Source organism: Vespula vulgaris, chromosome 17, assembly GCF_905475345.1.
Source record: "Vespula vulgaris chromosome 17, iyVesVulg1.1, whole genome shotgun sequence".
Lineage (NCBI taxonomy): Eukaryota > Metazoa > Arthropoda > Insecta > Hymenoptera > Vespidae > Vespula > Vespula vulgaris.
This window is the reverse complement of record NC_066602.1, coordinates 781,251-803,606: the sequence shown is the minus strand read 5'-3', so window position 1 is coordinate 803,606 and position 22,356 is coordinate 781,251. Positions and strand designations below refer to the sequence as shown.

The following is a 22,356-nucleotide window of genomic DNA, read 5'->3' as shown; positions in this document are numbered from 1 at the left end:
TGGTGGTACGGGACTAGGGAATCATCCCTTCAAAGGATCGATAGGGAAGCGGCTTCAGTAAGAGGATAGAATCGATTGCGTTGGGAAAGGTTTATCGAAAGAACGTCCAACTGTTCATACGGATCATGGGTCAAAGTTGAATTTTTGCTCTAATGAGGGAACATTCCTTCGTAGAAAAGTAAGTTTCCTCGCCGATTTTCTTTGGATTATATTTTTTTGCAACTTCAGAAGGATTCAATGCAGTCGGGAAGGGCAAATAAAAATCAATAATAACGTTGATCGTATTTTTGGATATCGAACTAATATTAATTTCGATGGCAATTAGTTAGAAAATTATATATATCGTAATAATATATATTTCAATGTCGAGATTAGGGACGATAAGGAAAACATTAGGGCGATTAATAGTGATTCCGAAAAAGAAGTTCTGCGAATCAATATTGAAGAAGAAGAAGAAGAGGATGAAGATGAAGAAGGAGATACAGGGGATGAAGTAGTAGAGGGTGAGTGTAAATATTAGGAGTCCACGCTCGCTCACGATTCAATCGACGATAGACTTTATCTCGACAACGATGATTCCATAATAAATTTAATTCTAACCAAAACGATGTTTGTCCTTGGCCGAACATTGATTTTGCAAATTTCGATTTAAATTCTAAAATTTCTAAGAAGGTGTATCGTATGAACGAAGTTAAATGGATCAACGAGACCTATCGGGAATAATAAAAATAATAAGGAAAAAACAGAAAATAATATCCAGAGTAGAAACGATTATGAGAATGGAAGTTTTAATCATGGATTGAAGATTGAGCTCAGAATAATCGAATTTGAATTAAGTCAGGTTTGAATGATTAAAATATCAAAATGATTGAACCTGTAGGGACGCTTAAAGGATTTACGGATTTGTTTCATGTTTACGTCACCTTGTAATAGTTACTCTATTAAATTAAATTGAGTAATCAGTCGACTAATTGAAAGTAGAAGAAATGTTGAATTAATTTTCTGAATCGTGTAACATCGTGTACTTAAAATATAATCAAGATATTTAATTTACGTTTAAGAGTAATTTTGTAATTTTAAAGAAACGAACTAATTTGCTACATAGCCAGGATTCTTTTGTTAGTACGTTTTAATAGGAATTTAATGAAAATGCATCTGCGTATAACGATCTCCCCTACGTATCGTCAAGTACCTTCGTATTAAAGGATTTGGTACTACTTCTGTCCGTCCGTGTGTGCTCTTATGCGCGCTTGAATGCGCCAGTTCGAGCCGAGGGAAATGAGTGTGCGGTCTTGTAAGCGCACATTTCCTATCTGATTTTGCAAATAGGAAAGGTATTTTTTCATTTGCTTTCCCCTTTTCAAACCATACAGACTATTGGACGATACGACTGGCTGTATAACTCAATTATCTTTTTAAATCCATCATTTAATTACTTGCACATTTAATTAAGTCTTCTGCAGATCGATGTGCCACGACTGTCTCAGTTCTTTCATCGGAACGACATTCATTTTCCTAAAAATTTACCTCTTATTGGAAAACTTAAATGAATGGTCCAATTGTACTTCTTCTTATCAAATACTTCTTATATTATGTTCTAAACTAGTTTGTTCCTATGGAAATATTATATTTCTGCAATCGTTTATTTCTTTTTACGTGTAACTGAGTATAGCAGTGATTTATCATATCTTTCGTAACATAATATTTAAATTTTCCGAATTATCATCGGAATGATTTAATTTTTCAATGAGCGCACATATAATTATCTTCCCTTTTAAATACAATTTCAGAATTTTCCGGAAATACATTTTACCTGCAAATCATTTACCTCGAATCAATCGTTAACATGAGAATTCGAGCTATGCAGCAAATTAAGTGCTCCATATCCCTATATTACTGCACGTTTACATTAAATATTATGAATTTTATTTAAGCACGTATTGTATATATTATGCTAATCTATTTGGAGCATTGAATTAAACGTTTCTTTTCTTTTAAATTACATTAAATAATTATTTAATCCGACTATGATAATCAGTTTAATAATTAGTTTAATAAATAGTTTGAAGAATTATTTAAACCGGTATAACGTTGACAGGATGACGTAAACGTACACTGAATATTCGACGCATAATTTAAAAGTGTTCCCTGGCTAACACCGAAATACGGTGAAGCTTTTGATCGTCCCTACGCGTTGAAATATTTTGCAAAATATTCCTCCCTCATGTTCATTTCAAATCTCTTTGATCAATGTTCCGCGTGCAACGTCGGACGACCCTTCAATAAATCTATCCGTCGATAAATGTATATTCATCGAGAAATTCATTTCTCCCCAATCCATATTCAAATAAGCCTTTCCGAGTCGTTGGATCGCGTAATAGGAAATTTTGATTGACTTACGTAAATGGTGTCCAAATAAAATACGTAAAAGAGATAAAGATGATATTAGGAGAAAAAAAGTGACAAATGATTTTATATGAATCCATATTCTTTACTAATGCGTTATAAAAAAAGACAGATGTGTAAAAAAGAGATTGTTATCTTAAGTAATAGAAAAAGAACAGAAAATAATTTTACAAGAAAAACAGTCAAACAATGCTCTTTGCAGCAAATTAATTCTTATTGATACATATTCTTAACGACCAAAACAGGAAGAAACATATTTGGCAATTTTCAGAATTCTTTAATTAATTTCTAATTTCAAATTGTACAGAGAAAGAGGGAAAAAAAGAAACGACAGAAAAGCATAGGAGAAAAAGGATAATGATACATCCAATTAATAGAGATCATTAGAGAAATTCATTTCCTCGTAGCTTAGGACCATCTTGTTTCTTTCGAAATATTGATTAATCTACGCCAAGTGTAACAACCCTGTGCAGAGGGCGCCCTCGTGGTTGTTTGACTAACAACCCAAAGCGATGTGCGGGGTATAAATACCGCCGTTCAGCGGACGGGGATGAAGTTGCAGGTCATTCCTTCGGTGGTTGTCGAACCAGTAATACGCGAGCGAGTGTGGTACAACAAATATTCGTTCGTGCATACTTCATACGTTTCAGAGATCCGTTATACAAGTAATTCAGGCGGTGGAAACAATTTCTTCATTCTTAGTGGTCATTTGCTTATACTATCAATGTAAAGTAAATTTGTTGGTAGACATGAGTTTGTGATTTATTATAAAATTTCAAGTATACCTTATGGAAATGAAAGTGATTTTCGTGATCAATACTATCTAAACTATTGTTTGCTGCATTTCGGAAAAGGTACTTTATATCGCTTAAAAGGATGTAGCAAAATTTATTTTTGAGTTAGATGAACTATTGCAATTATATGCAATTAGATGAACAATTGAATGGCTACCGTAAGTCTTAAATAATCTACGAATCTTATAATGTTTCAGGGATATACTAAACCAACGGAAGACGAAAGCAGTTCCAATAGCCTGGATGTATTGCAAAGGAGCCGAACTGACTTATATTTGAATTGTAATTCCAAAGAAGAACAACGCTCCACCAGATAATAAAACATTGCACATCCAAAGTGAAACACATTTCCCTTGACACTTTCTGTTCCTCCGTACATCCGACGATACGTCTTACATGGATAGTACAAATGCCAGACCATCAACGAGATTAATATATGGAAACATTTTCCTTTTTACATTTATGTTTAAATGGAAAATCAATCAATGCTGTGTTTATTTAATGGTAAGATATTTTACAGGTAAGATAAATTTTTTATTCTAAAATGTAATGTGGAATGTAAAATCTATATCATATCTATTTATTTTATAATAATTTATTGAATATTTTCGTAGATTATATGCAGTCGAAGAAAGTATTATTATTTATAAGTGAATTTATCTCAAATATTCTAAATGGTATGAATCCCAAATTGGAGTAATTATCCGGTAACTTCTATAATATGGAAATGGAATTTTCTAATAAATCTTATACAAATATAGTGCTAAATTTAAAGAATATTAATGGAATAATAGAATGATCAGTGATAAAGGGTGTTTCAATCGTTTCTCTTATTTGTAAAGCTGTTGTTTGGCACGTATGATAGCTAGGGATTATTTCGCGTATGAGACGCACTTGCGTATTACTGGGTCGAAAATCACGGAAGGAATGACTTAACCTAGTTTTATTAGTCCCATGTTAGCAGGATAGAAGACCAAGCTTCGTAAAATCTAATTCCCTAACTAGAACGCATGGGGATAAATAATTTCCTCTCTCCTATAGTTATGTAATTATATGTATATATATTCTATGTTCACGCGAAATTATCTGTGTAATATATCTTGGAATTTCCTAATGAGAATCTTACAATAATTCGTCTATTTTTTAATCGAAATAATAATATAAAACTGTAATTATTTACGATATAATTAACTATTATAATAATAATTATTGTAATTATCAAGACTAATTAATCGGATATTCATATAGGAAATTCGCACTGTTACTTCTTTCGTAAGTCTACCTTATACTTACTAGTTATATTTAATAGATTAAATGTTTATTTATTGGAAAAGAGATTGGATTACAATCTCGCTAAGTAGATACATGTCGAAGAACTTTAAACGGAAATGAAAGTAGCTAATTTTCTTACCGTAAATAATTTCTTCGAAGAAAATGTACATTGGAGTAAATTTTTTTCGAATTTAAGTTTATCTTAATATATCGAAATAAAGAACGAACATTTTCTTATAAATACAAATATATGGCTACAGCAACTATTCCTAAACCCAACAAAATAATAATTAAAATGCTATGAATCAAGAGAATCAATTTCATTTCTATGATATAGAAATGAAATTTTCTACTAAATCTAATCGTGTTTAAACCGTTTGTATTATTTGTAAAGCTGTTCTTTGGTACGTATGACAACTAGGGATTATTTCGTGTATGAGACACACTTGCGTATTACTGGGTCGAAAATCACGAAAGGAATGACTTACCCTAGTTAAATTGGTCACGTCATAACGATAGAAGACCAAGCTTCCTAGATTCTAATTCTCTAACTAGAACGCATGGGGATAAATATTTCCCCTCTCCTATAGTTACGTAATTATATTTGTATCTTTATGTAAATATTCTACTCTATGTCTCGTTACATTTATGGTTTCCTAATATTACCTTCCCCTCTTTCCCGTGTTTCCCCACCGAGAGAACCACTGAGTTAGTTAATAAAGAAATGGTCAAATAAACAAGTTATATAAAAAGTATATCAGTCGATTTTACGAAGAAGAACTTCGTTCACAACGGTCTGAGAGCTTTTCTAAACCACTTAAAGAGAGTGACAAGGACTTGTCTGCAATGGTACGCGAGTACGCCTCGTACGATGCAGTGATATTTGATGGAGTGAACAAGCAATCATGAAACACAGGAGAGATTTGCGAAGCTGTACTCGTTTCGTATGGAAACTTCTAGTGAAACAGATTGCTCCCTAGACAAATAAGCCAGAAAATCAGAGACGTAATACTCTTTTGGTACGTATCGTTTCGTGATATCGTAATATACAATTTGAGACTACCAACGCTTTTAATTACTCATTTCTTTTTCATTAAGAGAATGGCAAAATTTCCAAACACGAGTTAGTTTCGTGTAATAAGTAATATCGCAGGAGAATTTTGGGTTCAAGACAAATATTAATACAGACATGTTAGAAAAAAAAAAAAATATTAATCGGGAAAAAAATATAAAAAATATAAAACGACAGCAGTAATACTGATGTCATGTAATAATAAAACGGAAAGACCTTACACCTAATGCTAGGGATGATAATGTTGGAAAAGAATTGATTCAACATTTATCAGAGACATCATAGAAAATTATAATGGACAAAATTGTGATTTTTCTCAAAAATATATGATTCTGCATGCCTACAAATTCCCTTGTTAAGGGGTATTGATCGGCATTTAACGATTTGCTCGTTGAGGAATACGTTCTCTCCTACCTATCGTTCAGCACTTTCATATTGAACGATTTATTACTACCTCTCGCCGTGCACATGCGCGTTTACGTGTTCCAGTCAAGTGGACGGAAATGAGTGCGCGTGTTTGCGTACATCTCCTCTCTTATTTTGAAAACAAGGATAGTATTTTTTCATTAGTTCTCCCCTCATCAAACCAAGCAGACAATGCGATAATACGATTAGCGATATAACTCAATTATCTATTTAGCTGTATGATTTCATTTGTCTTTTGCGGATCGATATACCACGGCTGGTATGATTCTTCCATATGAACGGGTAAATTGTTCTAGAAAGTTACTCCCTATTGGAGAATGCAAAACAATAATCCCATTATACTTCTAATTATCTAATATTTCGTATATCATGTACCAAATCAATTGGTTCCTAAGAATATAGGCTATTCCCATATTCAAACAAGCGTGCTATCAAACAATGAAGCTAAATAGGCAACTGAATAATACAGCCAGTCTCCTATTGTTCGCTTGGTCTGAGGACAGGAAAATAAATGAAAAAATACTTTCCTTATTGTCAAAATAAGCCAGGAGTTTTACGTACACACGCACACTCAATGACAGCCACTCGACCTTACGCGGATAGACGTGCACCAGAGCACACGTACATGGAGAGAGATAATGGAAAAAGGTTTAAACGAAGGTACTTGACGATAAATATGGGAGAACGTATTACGGACATCCACTATAACGAAATTCCTTTCATAACATACTAAATGGATAATTAGCGCTACGAACCAAATTATTTCGTCCAAATTTGAATATTTAAGAAAAACGCTAATTAAATATTACGAATATTTTTTATGTATATGTTGCGAATGTTACGGCAAACAGTTTGAAATATAGAATTCAATACTTCTCCCATTTAATTATTTCGAATGGTTACTTAATTTAAATCGATGGAATAACAATGACGTGACGTGGACTTTCTATTTCACGTTTAATTTAAAAGTATTCCCCTGCTAATGGGATTACTTTGAAAAAAGATGAATCTTTTGATCGTCCCTGTCTGTTCAATTATTTTGTATTATAAACCTCCCTCAGTTTAATTTTAATTCCCCTTTGACCCTTACCTCGCATGGAACGTCGGACGGCTCTTCGACAAAGCTTGTTGAACACAATCGCTTATACCCTCCAGCTAAAGCCGCTCACAGTTAGATGCTTTGAAAAAGATAAATCCCTCCCATTTCCTCGTACTCTTGTTCCAAGCTTTATAAAACATTGCCATATTGATCTTTCGGAACTTCGTCGTCAAGCACGTATGTCCTTTCTTCTTCTTCCTCTTCCTAGGTATTCACAATCACATAATGCATACATGGACAATAGCTAACGATGTTCCTTCCTTTGTTAGAATTTTCAACTGCCTCTTGAAACACGCTTCTGCTTCAATATGCTTCAATAATGCTCATCAACAGAAATATTCTAGTCACCATGATAAAATCTCTGTAAAAATTCAATAAATTATTCTAAAATATACCTATGATACAGATTTTATTTTCCGTATTACAATTTAAAATAAAAAGTTTATATATTATCTCTAAAATATCTCAACATTCGATAAGGACAGCACTGATTGATTTACCATTCAAATATAAGAGTGAGGAGGTAAACGTTTCCATTTCGTAAGTTCGTTGACTTTCGGACATTTCTACTATCCAAGTAGAACGAATCGTCGGATTTGAGGAAAAACAGGAAGTACCAATGGAAAAGCGTTTCATTTCGGATGTCAAATGTTTAATGATCACATTGAGCTTAGTTCAAATCCATATATCTTCTTTGGACGTAATAAGAATGCAGATATCGTTCAATTCTGATCCTCTGCAATACTTCCTAGCAATTGGAATTGCTTTTGCCTTCTTGTATATCTATGACATAATTTAAATTTTGTAAATTAGTTAAGACTTACGATAGACGTTCAATTGTTCATTTAAATTATGCAGTCATCAAAGGCAAATCGGGTTACGCCCATTTAATACAGATAAAGTATCCTCTCCGAAAAGCAACAAAATTATACTTAGGATGACATTGATTACGAAAATAAGTTTGATTACCACAATAGAAATGAAATTTTATAATAAATTATATTCTAATGACTACTGGTAAATTTACTTTATATCGATAACGAACAAAAGACTAGGGAGAATGAAGAAATTGTTAGTACTGTTTGAACTGCTTGTAAGTTTCTTTTGAAACGTAAGAAATATATATGCGATAATTTTATCACTTACTTGCGTATTACTCCTTCAAAAATTATTGAGAAGATGACTTCTAAAGGAAAGCTTCTTCCGCAAATCGCCATCTTGTATGACCTAGCGCGGCTAATTTCCCAGGCGTGGCTCGGTGGAAGGAGCTTTACATTCTATGCAGTTAATCAATACCACGTATTATGTGATAGAAAGAGCCGAAATGTCGTGGGTCGGAAGTAAGTAAGCAAAATTTCTCGATGATACTTCCATTAACTGGACAAATTATGTTCCTTTTTTTGTTTCTGGTCTTTTCTTTTTTCATACCTTCTGTCCTTTACAATTTACAATTAGAAATTAACTAGAGAATTTTGATAATCGACTATTAATACTTTTATCAGTTTTATCGTTTAAAATATTTAAAAATACATATTAATATCCAGCAAGAAATATTGCTTGAAAATTTGTTTCGTAATATTACCTTCTGTTTTCTTTGTATTATTTAAGTTTACAAGCTTCTCTCCTTCTTTATTACATAGTGAAAAAGAATATAGATTTACAAAAAAACATTGGTTATATTTATGTTCCTTTTGGCGTTCTTCTTGGAATGCGGTTTAGGCCAGTCAATCAAAACAACTTATTCCCCGATCGAACGATCCGTAACGGTAAGGATGGTGCGATGGCGGGGAAACAGATTTGTAGACCAATCTCTTTCAATTCGACTGACTGTTCCCATTTCCTATTGACTCCCATATCTAATGGTCCACATTACAGGACTGCATATTGTGATAAACGCTTCTGCTTCGATTAATTCATGGCGGCGTATCAAGCGTTAATATTAAATGAAAAGGAATTAATTTTATCGTTGAAATTTTCTCATAACAAAAATATCTTGTGAGCGTTATTTCCCAAATTTTTTTATTTCCATCTGTCAAACGTCGGCCAAAGATGTTATTTATGCAAACAATATTTTTTTCGATTTCTTTTTTCCATATCAAAAATTTGTATAATCGACGAAGTGATTAGGATTAGATTAGTGATTAGGATTCTACTCGTCCTTTGAAATTTTCAGTCTTCCGATACAGTTCATCGACACTGACGGGATACTTCACATTGTAGGCCCAATTTGAAAAAATGGGGAAAAAAATACACATCCATATATCTTATGCATGTAGAGCACACATTGAATTACAGATAGATCGGAGAAATTGTATTATCTAAAATTCTCAACGTCTTTCAAAATTTTTCTAGTGCTTCTAGGGAATACCATAAATGATCGTGCAGGAATCAATAGCCAGACATTTCCTTTTGAAACATCGTTCTTCTCTCTAACTTTCTCGTAATACCATCTTTTATACCGTGCTCGTTAGGTGATCGATAATAACCAGAAAGAGAAATAGGAAGACAACATTTTTAAAGGTCATGACGACGAACCATCTCGATTCCCATGTAGTATTGTTTTATAAAGCTCGAACGGTGGTAGGAGGCTAGGAAATATCTCCCTTCAAAGGATCCAAAGGTAAGCTGCTTCGTTAAGAGGATATAATCGATTGCATTCAGAAGGTTGGTCGAAGAGACGTCCGACGGTACACACAGATCGTGGGTCAAAGTGGAATGTTTTCTCTAATGGGGAAATATTCCTTCGTAAAAAAGAAGATTTCATTCCGGAATCCTCTTTCATTCCATCTTGTTCCATCTTCAGACGTATGCAACGCAGTCGAGAAGGGAAAATAAGGATCTATAATAACGTTGTCCGTGTCTTTTAATATCGAACTAATGTTAATTTGGATAGCAATTGGCTAGAAAATTATATGTACCGTAATAATGTTTATTTCAATGCCGTTTGGGTGATTGGGAACGATAAAGAAAATTTCAGGACGATTCACAAGGATACCAAAAAGGAAGTTCCGCAAATCAATTTTGAAGAAAATGGTGATACAGGGGATGAAGAAGGCGAAGGTGAGGATAAAGGTGAGTCACATTTCGATAGAGGTCGAATTTCTTGAAAAATAATGTCAAAAATGATAATGTTAATATATCAAAGTGAATATTCGAGCAACTTTAAATTGCTCTGCCCGCATAATTCATAGTTATTGGAATTAAACGATTTACACGGTGGTATTGAAAAAAATTGATCCTTAAAAAATTTCGATCTCTTTGATATTTTATTTTTGTTAAACATACTTAAAAATCATCCGAAGATATTAAAAACGTTCAATTAATGTTTTAATATACTTTTTAAGATTCCTAACTATTTATCACAATATTTGTGTGTATATTCAGAATTTTATTTCTATCAGAAAAATACGTCAAATTTCTTTCAAACTCTCTGAAACAGACTTTCGCTTCAAGCAAGCGGAAAGTATGATAATTACAAAAAGAAAACTAATACGGTTATTCACGAAAACATACGATACCGGATCGATTGTCGATACGTATCTCTCGAAGATTCTCCATTTGTCTCTTTGTACTCCCGTTCTCATTGAATCATGTATCTCTATTCTAATTGATTAACTGACATTAAAGCCAGCAATTCATCTAGTATCAGCCAAGAAAATCAACCCACATGTTAGACTCGTCAATAGGTAGTTTTAGAGTCAATAGGGAGAGCAAACACGGTATAACATCATGGAAGAGGCAAGAGCTGCACTATAGTCGGCTCTATATACGATCATACGATTAAATCATAATAATGTATAAACAAACATACCATAAATCCGGTAACTCTAATTATATTTTCTTTTCTGTTCAATATTATACAATAACATATCGAAGAAGAATTGCACAGTGTGAAATATAGTGTAAAATAATGATCAAAAACTATCCAACTTTCTATCGTATCTTATAAAACGGTGTATTCTAGTATTAAACACGAAATTATGTAATAAGATCTGTAATGTAGAGTCTCGAATATGGATCATATATATGTAGATAGAAATTATGCGTTAAATATGCAGTGTACGTTTATCTCACCGTGTCATCGTTATACCGTCAGTTTATATTATTATTCAACATAATTAAAAAGAGAAAAAATGTTTGGTTCAATATTCCATATTGTTTGTCAGAATATTCACGTCATTTTTTAAACATAATGTGTATTGGACGTCTATCAGAAATATAAGTATTTGGGCGAGTTAATTTATTACGTAGCAGAAATACCTTTCCATTGTAATTTAATGAAAATGCATGTAGACATTACGTTCTTCCATAGGTGTCGTCAAGTACCTTCGGCTTAAACGATTTGTTATTAACCCTCTCCATGCACCAGTGCTCATGTGTTCACTCATGCGCACTAGGCCATGTGGGCGGGAATACGTGCGCGGTACTGTGGCCGTGCGTTCGTGTATCTCCTCCATTATTTGGAGAAGAAGGAAAGTATTTTTTCATTTCTTTTCCTCTCATCAAACGAAGCAAACAATTCGATAATAGCATTGTATTAACAGTGTAATTCAATTACCCATTTAGCGGTATTAATTAATTTGCAGATCGATGTTTAACGATTAATTTAGTTCTTTCAAACGAACGAATACTTTTTCCGAAAAATTTATTTCCCATTGGAAAATTTCAAGGAATGATCCAAGTATACTTCGAGTTATCAAATTCTTCGTATATTATGTTCCAAACTAAATAGTTCCACGGAAAATATTATCTTTGTCGATTCGTTCCTTTCTCATTACCTATAACCGAGTACAGCAACGACATCATTATATTTCTAGTAACATAATATTTCTTATTTACTTAGTATTTTTCTAATATTTTACTCGAATGGTTAAATATCTTAATAAGACTACATATAGTAATCATTTATATAGTACTTCCCCGAGAATAGTAAAGATCTGTGATACTTCTTTCTATTCATTGTTATTCGATCAACCGATCCGTATTGCGCAAAATATAATTTATAAATATCGTAGAAAAACAGCTTTTGCATGAGATTGATACAGTATTCTGAGTTCTACTTTCTCGTTAAGGTCATGAATGATTCTTGATAACATTAACACAATTAATTAATAATTACACAATTAATAATTAACACAATTCGATTTTTACAATCTGAAATGATCGAAAAGATAAGTGTATGGAGACTGAAGAACAATCAAATGGAAAAAAAAACATTCAAACGGAACAAAGGAAGATAAAAGCAAAAAGAAATATCCCCTTTACTGTAAGATTGATCAAAAATTATTGGTAACATAGTGAGAAAGTTATCGGAGATGACATATCTTATCAATTTATGAAAAACAGTTGGAACCAAAATAAATGATGGAGAAGAAAAACCTTGGTGATTCGATACTTGAAGTGATTACATTTTTCAATGGCAGTACAGGCTGTTTATTATAAATCTAGGCAAGTTCCTGAGAGATCAAGAATAAAATATAAGTTTAAAACCTACAATATTGGGATATATCATCTATATCATTTTTAACAACATGCTGTCGATAAAATAAATCATATTTGAATTTTTTTATTCCGATCTATAAATCTCAAAGCAATACATAGGGCTAATTGTTTCTATTCATCCAGTCTTATAGGACATAATTATTAACGGACGGAAATAAAACTATTTTTACTACTCCTTCGTAAGTTCATTACATTTTGTTGATAATTACTTTAGCGATAAACTTATATATTTTTTCTTGTATATGTTACGTTAATGAAAGGAATCTTCCTTATTTTTTCATATACCATCTCCATATATATATATATCACTATGTACTAATATCTAATAATATTTATTTACTTATTTATTTATATATTCGTCTACATATTGATGAAGTATCTATATCTATTTGTGAATTATCAGGCATATGATTTAAAATATAATAATAAAGAAAATTAAAAGATAAAATCTAATCAAATCAAAAATTTATATAAAAAAAAGAAGATATTAAGAAAAAAAGCGGAGGAAGATGTATCTGGAAAGTGTACCATCCGATATCGATTTCATATTTTCATATATTTCCCTTGTATTGATATGTGTAAACTCGGCTATAGATAAATGTTTCGTCCCTCTTTCTTAAACAAATTTTTGTTTTAATTTATTAAACAGGTGAGGGTTAAAAAATAAATTTAAAGTGAAGGAAGAAAAATTAAAATTAAGTACATACATTCTTATATGATACTATATAAGAAAATAATTCTAGAATTTCAATTCACATTATTAATTATCCTGAAAACGGATAATAAATAGATAATTCATATAAATCATATTTCAACATAGGTCTTTGGAGAGAGATAATAATAATAGGTTCAGTATGAAAATACTTGACGATAAGTATGTGAGGACGTATTATGCACCTGCAGATCATTATACCTCGAAACATTCATTAACATGAGAATTCGTGCTATGCAGCAAATTAATTGGTCCAAATCCCTATATTACTACAGATGTATGTTACATATTATGAATATTATTTAAGTCCGTGTCTTGAATATTGTGATAACCAATTTGGAACCATGATTTTAACGTTTCTTCTTTCATGAATTATACTAAATAATTATTAAAACTGGTATAACGTTGACCTGGTCACGCAAACGTACAGTGAATATTCGACGCATAATTTAAAAGTGTTCCCTGGCTAAAACTAATATCCTGAACAACGGCGAAGCTATTGATCGTCCCTACGTGTTGCATCATTTTGCAAAGTATATCTCCCTCAGGTGCATTTCAAGTTTTTTTGATCCATGTTCCGCGTGAAACGCCGGACGACCCTTCAATAAATCTGTCTGTCGATAAATTAATATTCATCAAGAAATTCATTTCCAAATCCAATTAAGCCTTTCCGAGTCGTTCAATCGCGTTATAGGAAATTTTAATTGTCTTACGTAAATGGCGTCCAAATAAAATATGTTAAAGAGATGAAGTTGATATTAGGAAAGAAAAGTGACAAATGATTTTCTATGAATCCATATTCTTTCCTAATGCGTTATAAAAAAAAGGCAGATGTGTAAAAAAGAGATTGTTATCATCAGTAATAGAAAAAGAACAGAAAGTAATATTACAAAAAAAATTGTCAAACAATATTCTTCGCTCGAAATTAACACTTAAAAATAAATATTTTTAACGACAAATAATGGAAGAAACATATTAGCCAATTTTCAGAATTCTATAATTGATTTCCAATATCAAAATGTAAAGAGAAGGAGGGGAAAAAAGAAACGAAAGAAACTCATTTCCTCGTAACGTATGACCATCTTGGTTCTTTAGCTATATTGATTAACCTACATCAAGTATAATAAACCTGCGCAGAGCGCCATAGTGTTCGATCGATTACGAAACTGCTGGCGACGTGCGGGGTACAAGTACCGCCGTTCGGTGGACGGCGATGCGGCTGCAGGTCATTCCTTTGGTGGTTGTCGAACTAGTAATACGCGAGCGAGTGTGGTACAACAAATATTCGTTCGTGCATACTTCATACGTCCCAGAGATCAGTTATATAAGCAATTCAGGCAGTTGAAGCAATTTCTTCATTCTTACTAGTCATTTGTATAAGCTATCAATATAAGGTAAATTTGTTAGTAATCGTAAGTTCGTGATTTATTATAAAATTTCAATTTTGTATTATGGAAATGAAACTGATTTTCGTGATCAATACAATCTAAATTAATATTTGTTGCCTTTCGGAAAAGGTACTTTATATCACATGTAAGGATGTAACAAAATTTATTTTTGAGGATAATACAATTAGATGAACAATTGAATGGCTTCCGTAAGTCTTAACTAATCTACGAATTTTATATTGTTTCAGAGATACACTTAACCAACCGAGGACGAAAGCAGTTCCAAGAGCCTGGATGTATTGCAAAGGAGCCGAATTCACTTATACTGGAATTTTAAATTCCAAAGAAGATACAAAAAGTTCAACAACGCTCCACCAGATAATAAAACATTGCACATCCAAAGTGAAACACATTTCCGTTGACACTTTCTGTTCCTCCGTACATACGACGATACGTCCTACATGGATAGTACAAATGCCAGACCATCAAAGAGATTAATATATGGAAACATTTTCATTTTTACATTTATGTTTAAATGGAAAATCAATCAATGCTGTGTTTATTGAATGGTAAGATACTTTAGAGATAAGATTAATTTTTCATTCTAAAATGTAATGTGGAATATAAAATCTATACGATATCTATATATTTTATAATAATTTATTAATATTTTCGTAGATTACATGCAGTCGAAGAAAGTATTTTTAGTTATAAGTGAATTTATCACAAATATTCCAAATGGAATGAAACCCAAATTGGAGTAATTATCCGGTAATTTCTATAATATACAAATGAAATTTTTTAAGAAATCTTATACAAATGGCTACTGCTGAATTTAAAGTATATTGATGGAATAATAGAATGGCTAGTGATAATGGTGTTTCAACGGTTTTTATTGCTTATAAAGCTCGTCGTTCGGACGTATGAGAGCTAGGGCTTATTTCGCGTATGACACACACTTGCGTATTACTGGATCGAAAATCACGGGAGGAATGACTTCCCCTGGTTAAGTTAATCCCACGTCGTTTTGTTAGAAGACCAAGTTTCCTAGATTTTAATTTTCTAGTTTGGGGATGAAACATTTCCCCTCTCGTGTAACTATATTTTTAATTTATTTTCCCATCTCCTGTAGACATATTTTTATTTTTTGCACTTGAATGACTTTTTGCACTTATAAAATTATTTCATAAAACTTGGCATCTTCTAATGAAATTGACAATTAAGTTTCTCTTCTTTAATTGCAATATTCACGTAAAACTGTAATTATTTATAATATAATTCGTTATTATTAATAATTTTTATCTTAATAATTTCAAATTATTTTAATAATAATATCAGAAACAATAAGTATTGTAATTATCAACATTAATTTCTTTCAATTTAATCGTAATATCATATACGAAATATGTTATGTTTCTTCTTTCGTAAGTTCAAGTTGAACTTAAAAATAGTATTCTGATATTATTTGGTATTACTGATATTACAATTTTCTTACTATGTAATTCGTATTGTAAAATATTCTGTTGTTAAAAAATTTTTTCGTAGGAAGTTACATCTACTTCCATTTTCCTTAAAAGCACTCTCTTCAAATAGCACCTTCTTATCTTGTAAACATACATATGTTGCTTAAGTTACCCTAGAATTCATTTCCGTTATTGCACGATAATAAAAACAAGTATTCGGAGAAAATCTCTTGTCGTATTTCTTTGTTTCCTAATATCATCATCTTCTCTTTCACGTATTTCCTATTCGAGAGAACCACAGAGTTAGTAAGTGATTTGGGCGGTGATTGAACCGCTACTTATTGGGAATACCGTGTCTCACTGGAATTTTCTATTGAAATGGTGTTGTTATCCTGGGAATACTGTTAAATCATGCGTTTATCATTCACGGTACGTCCATCTATCGTGTCATCGTTATACCAACAGCTTAAATAATTATTCAACATAATTTAAAGGGGGAAGAAGTATATTGTTCAATGTTCCAAATTGTTTGTCAGAATATCCAGGTCAAGTTATTAAAAATAATCAGTAACGGAGGTTTTTCAGAAATACAAGTATTTGGACGAGTTCATTTATTACGTAGTTGAAATACATTTCGATTGGGATTTAATGAAAATGCATGTACACGTTGCGTTCTTCCATACGTATCGTCAAGTACTTTCGGCTTAAACGATTTGTTATAACCCCTCTCCATGCACTAGTGCTCGTTTGTTCACTCATGCGCACTAGGTCATGTGGGCGGGAATACGCACGCGGTACTGTGAGCGTGCGTCCGTATATCTCCTCCCTTATTTTGATAAAAAGGAATGTGTTTTTTCATTTATTTTCCTCTCGTCAAACTAAGCCAAATCCTGTTCGATTGACCTTATTAATTTTTCAGGAAACGAATAATAAATAAGTAATTCGTATAAATCATGTTTCAACATAGGTCTCATTTCTTGAGAAATAATGTCAATATATCAAAGAGAAGACTCGAGTACCTTTAAATTGCTACTTCCTAATGCATAACAGTTATTAGAATTAAAGGATATTCACGTTAGCATGAAAAAATAGTAATCCTTTTAATATTTCGACCTCTTTATATTTTATTCTGGTTAAACCAACTACAGAATCTTGTATCTCTATTCTAAGAGATCATGTATCTTTATTCTAAGAGATCATGTATCTTTATTACAACTGACTGACAAGCCAGCATTTCAACTTGTATCAGAGAAAAAAATCAACCAACATGTTGGACTCGTCAATAGGCAGTATCATAGGAAGAGCAAACACGGTACAATATCATGGAAGAGGCAATAGCTGCACAAAGGTTCGCTCTACATACGATCATACGATTAAATCGCGTAAATGTATGAACAAACATGTCCTAAAACAGGTAACTCTAATTATATTTTCTTTTCTGTTCAATATAATACAATAATATACCCAAGAGGAAGTGCGCAGTGTAAAATATAGTGGAAAATAATAATCAAAGACTATACAACTTTCTATCGTATATTATAAAACGTAGTTATAACATATTATTATATACGAAATTGTATAATACGATCTATACTGTAGCGTCTCGAATATAGCTCATCTATATCTATACAGAATTATGCGATTATCTAAAACATGATAAAAGAAAAAAAATCCTATGAAAATAAATTCTTGCGTCAATATTAAACGATATAAAACTCAAATATGGTTAATCTATCCGAGTGCATATTTTCTAAAATGATATAAATGATTTCCATTATCGTGACTGACTGGGAGCAATTATATTATTCTGCATCATCCCTCTTCAGAAACTCCTAGAAACTTGTTTGAACGAGAATATGGGCTCAATTCAGAATAAACGGCTATTCAACCACCGCATATAGGTAGTAAGCTCTCTAAATGGTGGAGCGAGCATTGTTTCCACTAATTATTTTTCGTATATTAACGAGGGTATCATCCCTAGTAATTCCTTCCAAACGTTCCCGATAATTTCGGATCCTTACTACAGTAAAGTGGACATATTTTTTTAGGTAGATGCATTCATTTCCATTTTAATTCTTTTCTCTTCTTTTGATTCTCCCCATTCCTTTCAGTCACTTTACTTCGTAAAAATTTAATTTTACATAACTTCTTTTGAAGGAGGGAATTTTTTTTGGTATGTAATTATTCATACATACATATTTTTCGTGACGAAATGTGTTGGCATTACGTAGAAAGTAGGATTAAAAACTGTATTTGGAAGGAAAGTAAATTTCAAGAAAAGGCTGTCTTTCTACAACATTTGTAACTTATATTTTGATGTAATAATAGATACAATAATAGTAAGTATAATAATAATGATATTAATAAGTATAATTAACCTCGATTATATTGAGGGAATAATTATGTCCTTGTTAAATTACATATTCGCTTATTGAGAAATTGAGACTTTCCAGCAATATATTCGAAAAATACGAATATCATATTAATAGAAATACAATAAAGTTATTGCTATACTCAGTTCTACGCAATGAAAAATAACCGATTGAAGAAATATAACATTTTGCTTCGAGTTAATTAACAGAAAAACGCAGTGCACGAATTATTGTATAACTAAAAGTATAATTTATAACTTTTTAAATTCTCCAATCAGGAGTAAATCTTTAGGAAAATGTAGACGATATAATCCTACGAATCTACCTAAGAACTGAATCATTCACACGGTATACAGCTCTGTAAAAGACCTAATAGGATATTTAAATGATGCATCTAAGTAGAGAACTAAATTATACAAGTCATCGTATGATTAAATTGTCCGCTTGGGTTGACGAGATGAAAACAAATGAAAAAATACCTTTCTCCTTTCCATGATACGAGAAGAGAAATAACCACACTCCCTCATAGGATCACACAATCATCTCATCCACTTGAAAACGTTAACACAGGCGCGAATATACACACATCGATGAAGAGAGATAATAATAATACGTTCAGTGTGAACGTATTTGAAGCTAAGTATGGGAAAACGTATTACTTGAAAATCATTTACCTCGAATGAATCTTTCCATGAGAATTCGAGCTCCCCAACAACGGTAGAGCTTTTTATCGTCCCTACGTGTTGAATCATTTTGCAAAATATACCACCCTCAGGTTCATTTCAAGTCTCTATGATCCACGTTCCTCGTGCAACGTCGGACGACCCTTCAATAAATCTATCTGTCGATAAATCTATCTTCACCGAGAAATTCATTTCCTCCCAATCCATATCCAATTAAGCCTTTCCGAATCGTTCAATCGCGTAATAGGAAATTTTGATTGACTTACGTAAATGGTGTCGAAATAAAATACGTAAAAGAGATAAAGATGATATTCGGGAAAAAAGTGACGAATGATTTTGTATTAATCCATATTCTTTACTAATGCGTTTTAAAAAAAGACATATGTGTAAAAAAGAGATTGTTATATTAAGTAATCGAAAAAGAACAGAAAGTAGTATACCAAAAAAAAATTGTCAAACAGTATTCTTTGCACCAAATTAATTCTCATTCATAAATATTTTTAACGCCAAAAACAAGAAGAAACATATTTGCCAATTTTCAGAATTCTTTAATTAATTTCTAATTTCAAATTGTAAAGAAAAGGATGGGAATAAAGAGACGACAGAAGAACATAGAAGAGCAAGAAGAAGAATAATGATACATCCAATTAAAAGAGATCAATAGAGAAATTCATTTCCTCGTAACTTATGAGCATCTTGGTTCTTTCTATATATTGATTAATCTACATCAAGTGTAATAACCCTGTGCAAAGGGCGCTATCGTGTTCGCTGGGTTAAGAATCCAAAGCGTTGTGCGGGGTATAAATACCGTCGTTCGGAGGACGGCGATGAAGCTGCAGGTCATTCCTTGGGTGATTGTCGAACTAGTAATACGCGAGCGAGTGTGGTACAACAAATATTCGTTCGTGCATACTTCATACGTTTAAGAGATCCGTTATACAAGTAATTCAGGCGGTGGAAACAATTTCTTCATTCTTATTGGTCATTTGCTTATACTATCAATGTAAAGTAAATTTGTTAGTAGTCATGAGTTTGTGATTTATTATAAAATTTCAAGTATACATTATGGAAATGATACTGATTTTCGTGATCAATGCTATCTAAATAATTGTTTGTTGCATTTCGGAAAAGGTACTTTATATCGCTTAAAAGGATGAAACAAAATTTATTTTTGAGGACAGTACAATTAGATGTACAATTGAACGACTTCCGTAACTCTTAACTAATCTACGAATCTTATAATGTTTCAGGGATATACTAAACCAACGGAAGACGAAAGCAGTTCCAATAGCCTGGATGTATTGCAAAGGAGCCGAATTGACTTATATTTGAATTGTAATTCCAAAGAAGAACAACGCTCCACCAGATAATATAACATTGCACATCCAAAGTGAAACACATTTTCATTGACACTTTCTGTTCTTCCGTACATCCGACTATACGTCCTATATGGATAGTACAAATCAAGCCAGACCATCAACGAGATTAATATATGGAAACATTTTCCTTTTTACATTTATGCTTAAATGGAAAATCAATCAATGCTGTGTTTATTGAATGGTAAGATATTTTAGACATAAGATAAATTTTTCATTCTAAAATGTAATGTGGACTATACAATCTATATCGTATCTATATACCTTATAATAATTTATTGAATATCTTCGAAGATTTTATACAGTCGAAGAAAGTATTTTTATTTACAAGTGAATTTATCACAAATATTCGAAATGGTATTAAACCCAAATTGGAGTAATTATCCGGTAATTTCTATAATATGGAAATGTTACTTTCTAATAAATCTTATGCAAATAGCTACTGCTAAATTTTGAAGAAGATTGATGGAATAATGGAATGACTAGAGATAATGGTGTTTAAACCGTCTTTGTTATTTGTAAAGCTGTTCTTTCGGAAGTATGGTAGCTAGGGATTATTTCGCGTATGACACACACTTGCGTATTACTGGGTCGAAAATCACGGAAGGAATGACTTCCCCTGGATTAGTTAATCCCACGTCGTCTCGTTAGAAGACCAAGATTCCTAGATATTAATTTTCTAGTTTGGGGATGAATAATTTCCCCTCGCCTGTAACTATGTAGTTATATTTTTATTTCCTTTATGCACTTGAAAAATTATTTCATAAAACTTGAAATCTTCTAACGAAATTGACAGTTACTTTTCTCTTTTTTAATTGCAATATGCAAGTAAAACTGTAATTATATATAATATAAGTAATTATTATTAATGATTTTTGTATTAATAATTTCAAATTATTTTAATAATAACATCAAAAATAATAATTATTGTAATTATCAACGTTAATTTCTAGAAAGTAATGGTAATATCATATACGAAATATGTAATGTTTCTTCTTTCGTAAGTTTAAGTCATACTTAAAAATAGTGTTCTAATATTATTTCATATTACGGGTATTACAATTTTCATACTATATAATTCTTATTATAAAATATTTGGTTGTTAAAACATTTTTTCGTCGGAAGTTACATCTACTTCAATATTCCTTAAATACATTTTGTTCAAATATCACCTTCTTATCTCGTAAACAAATATATATTGTTTAAGTTATCCTAGAATTCATTTCCATTATTGCACGATAATAGAAAAAATGTATTCGGAGAAAATCTCTTGTCATATTTCTTTATTTCCTCATCTCACCATCCTCTGTTTCACGTATTTCCTCTTCGAGAGAACCACACAGTTAGAGAGTGATTTGGGCGGATCGAGTGTTTGCACTGCTACTGTTTGGGAAATCCGTGTTTCACTGAAGTTTCCTATTGAAATTGTGCTGTTAGCTCGGGAGACTTAAATTTTGCGTTAAATATTCAGGGTACGTTCATCTCACCGTGTGTATATATATAATATTTATGAAAAACGCTAATAAAATATTACGAATATTTTTTAACTACATGTCGTGAATATGATGACAAACAATTTGAAACATGGGATTCAACATTTCTCCTTTTTTAATTATAGCGAACTGTTACTTAATTTATATCGATGGAATAACGATGATGCGAACGTGGACTTTTTATTTCACGTATAATTTAAAAGTATACTCCTGCTATCGTTATTATTTCCAAAAATTTTGAATCTTTTAATCGTCCCTGTATGTTAAATTATTTTGTATGATAAACCTCCCTCAGTTT

General features: G+C 31.8%; 5 long non-coding RNA genes across 11 annotated transcripts in view; 3 read left to right on the top strand and 2 right to left on the bottom strand.

Moving 5' to 3' along the window:
• The window catches only part of LOC127070159 (uncharacterized), a 79,376-nt gene that overhangs the window by 17,239 nt on the left and 39,781 nt on the right, over window positions 1–22,356 (bottom strand). The gene's annotated exons all lie outside the window — the stretch shown is intronic.
• The window catches only part of LOC127070100 (uncharacterized), a 73,610-nt gene that overhangs the window by 36,258 nt on the left and 14,996 nt on the right, over window positions 1–22,356 (top strand). The window lies entirely within an intron of this gene.
• On the top strand, window positions 27–4,719 carry LOC127070181 (uncharacterized). 2 transcript variants are annotated; one of them, XR_007784307.1, is made up of 4 exons: window positions 27–178; window positions 371–503; window positions 3,398–3,704; window positions 3,815–4,719. It is a non-coding gene; the product is annotated as an uncharacterized LOC127070181 (long non-coding RNA). The 2 variants fall into 2 exon arrangements; XR_007784306.1 differs by having other exon boundaries at window positions 3,398–3,720.
• Window positions 3,929–8,352, bottom strand: LOC127070152 (uncharacterized). Its single transcript, XR_007784247.1, has 3 exons — window positions 8,216–8,352; window positions 7,570–7,852; window positions 3,929–7,430 (listed from the first exon to the last, which is right to left on the bottom strand). It is a non-coding gene; the product is annotated as an uncharacterized LOC127070152 (long non-coding RNA).
• LOC127070138 (uncharacterized) lies at window positions 14,509–16,360 on the top strand. Its single transcript, XR_007784220.1, has 3 exons — window positions 14,509–14,677; window positions 14,920–15,240; window positions 15,350–16,360. It is a non-coding gene; the product is annotated as an uncharacterized LOC127070138 (long non-coding RNA).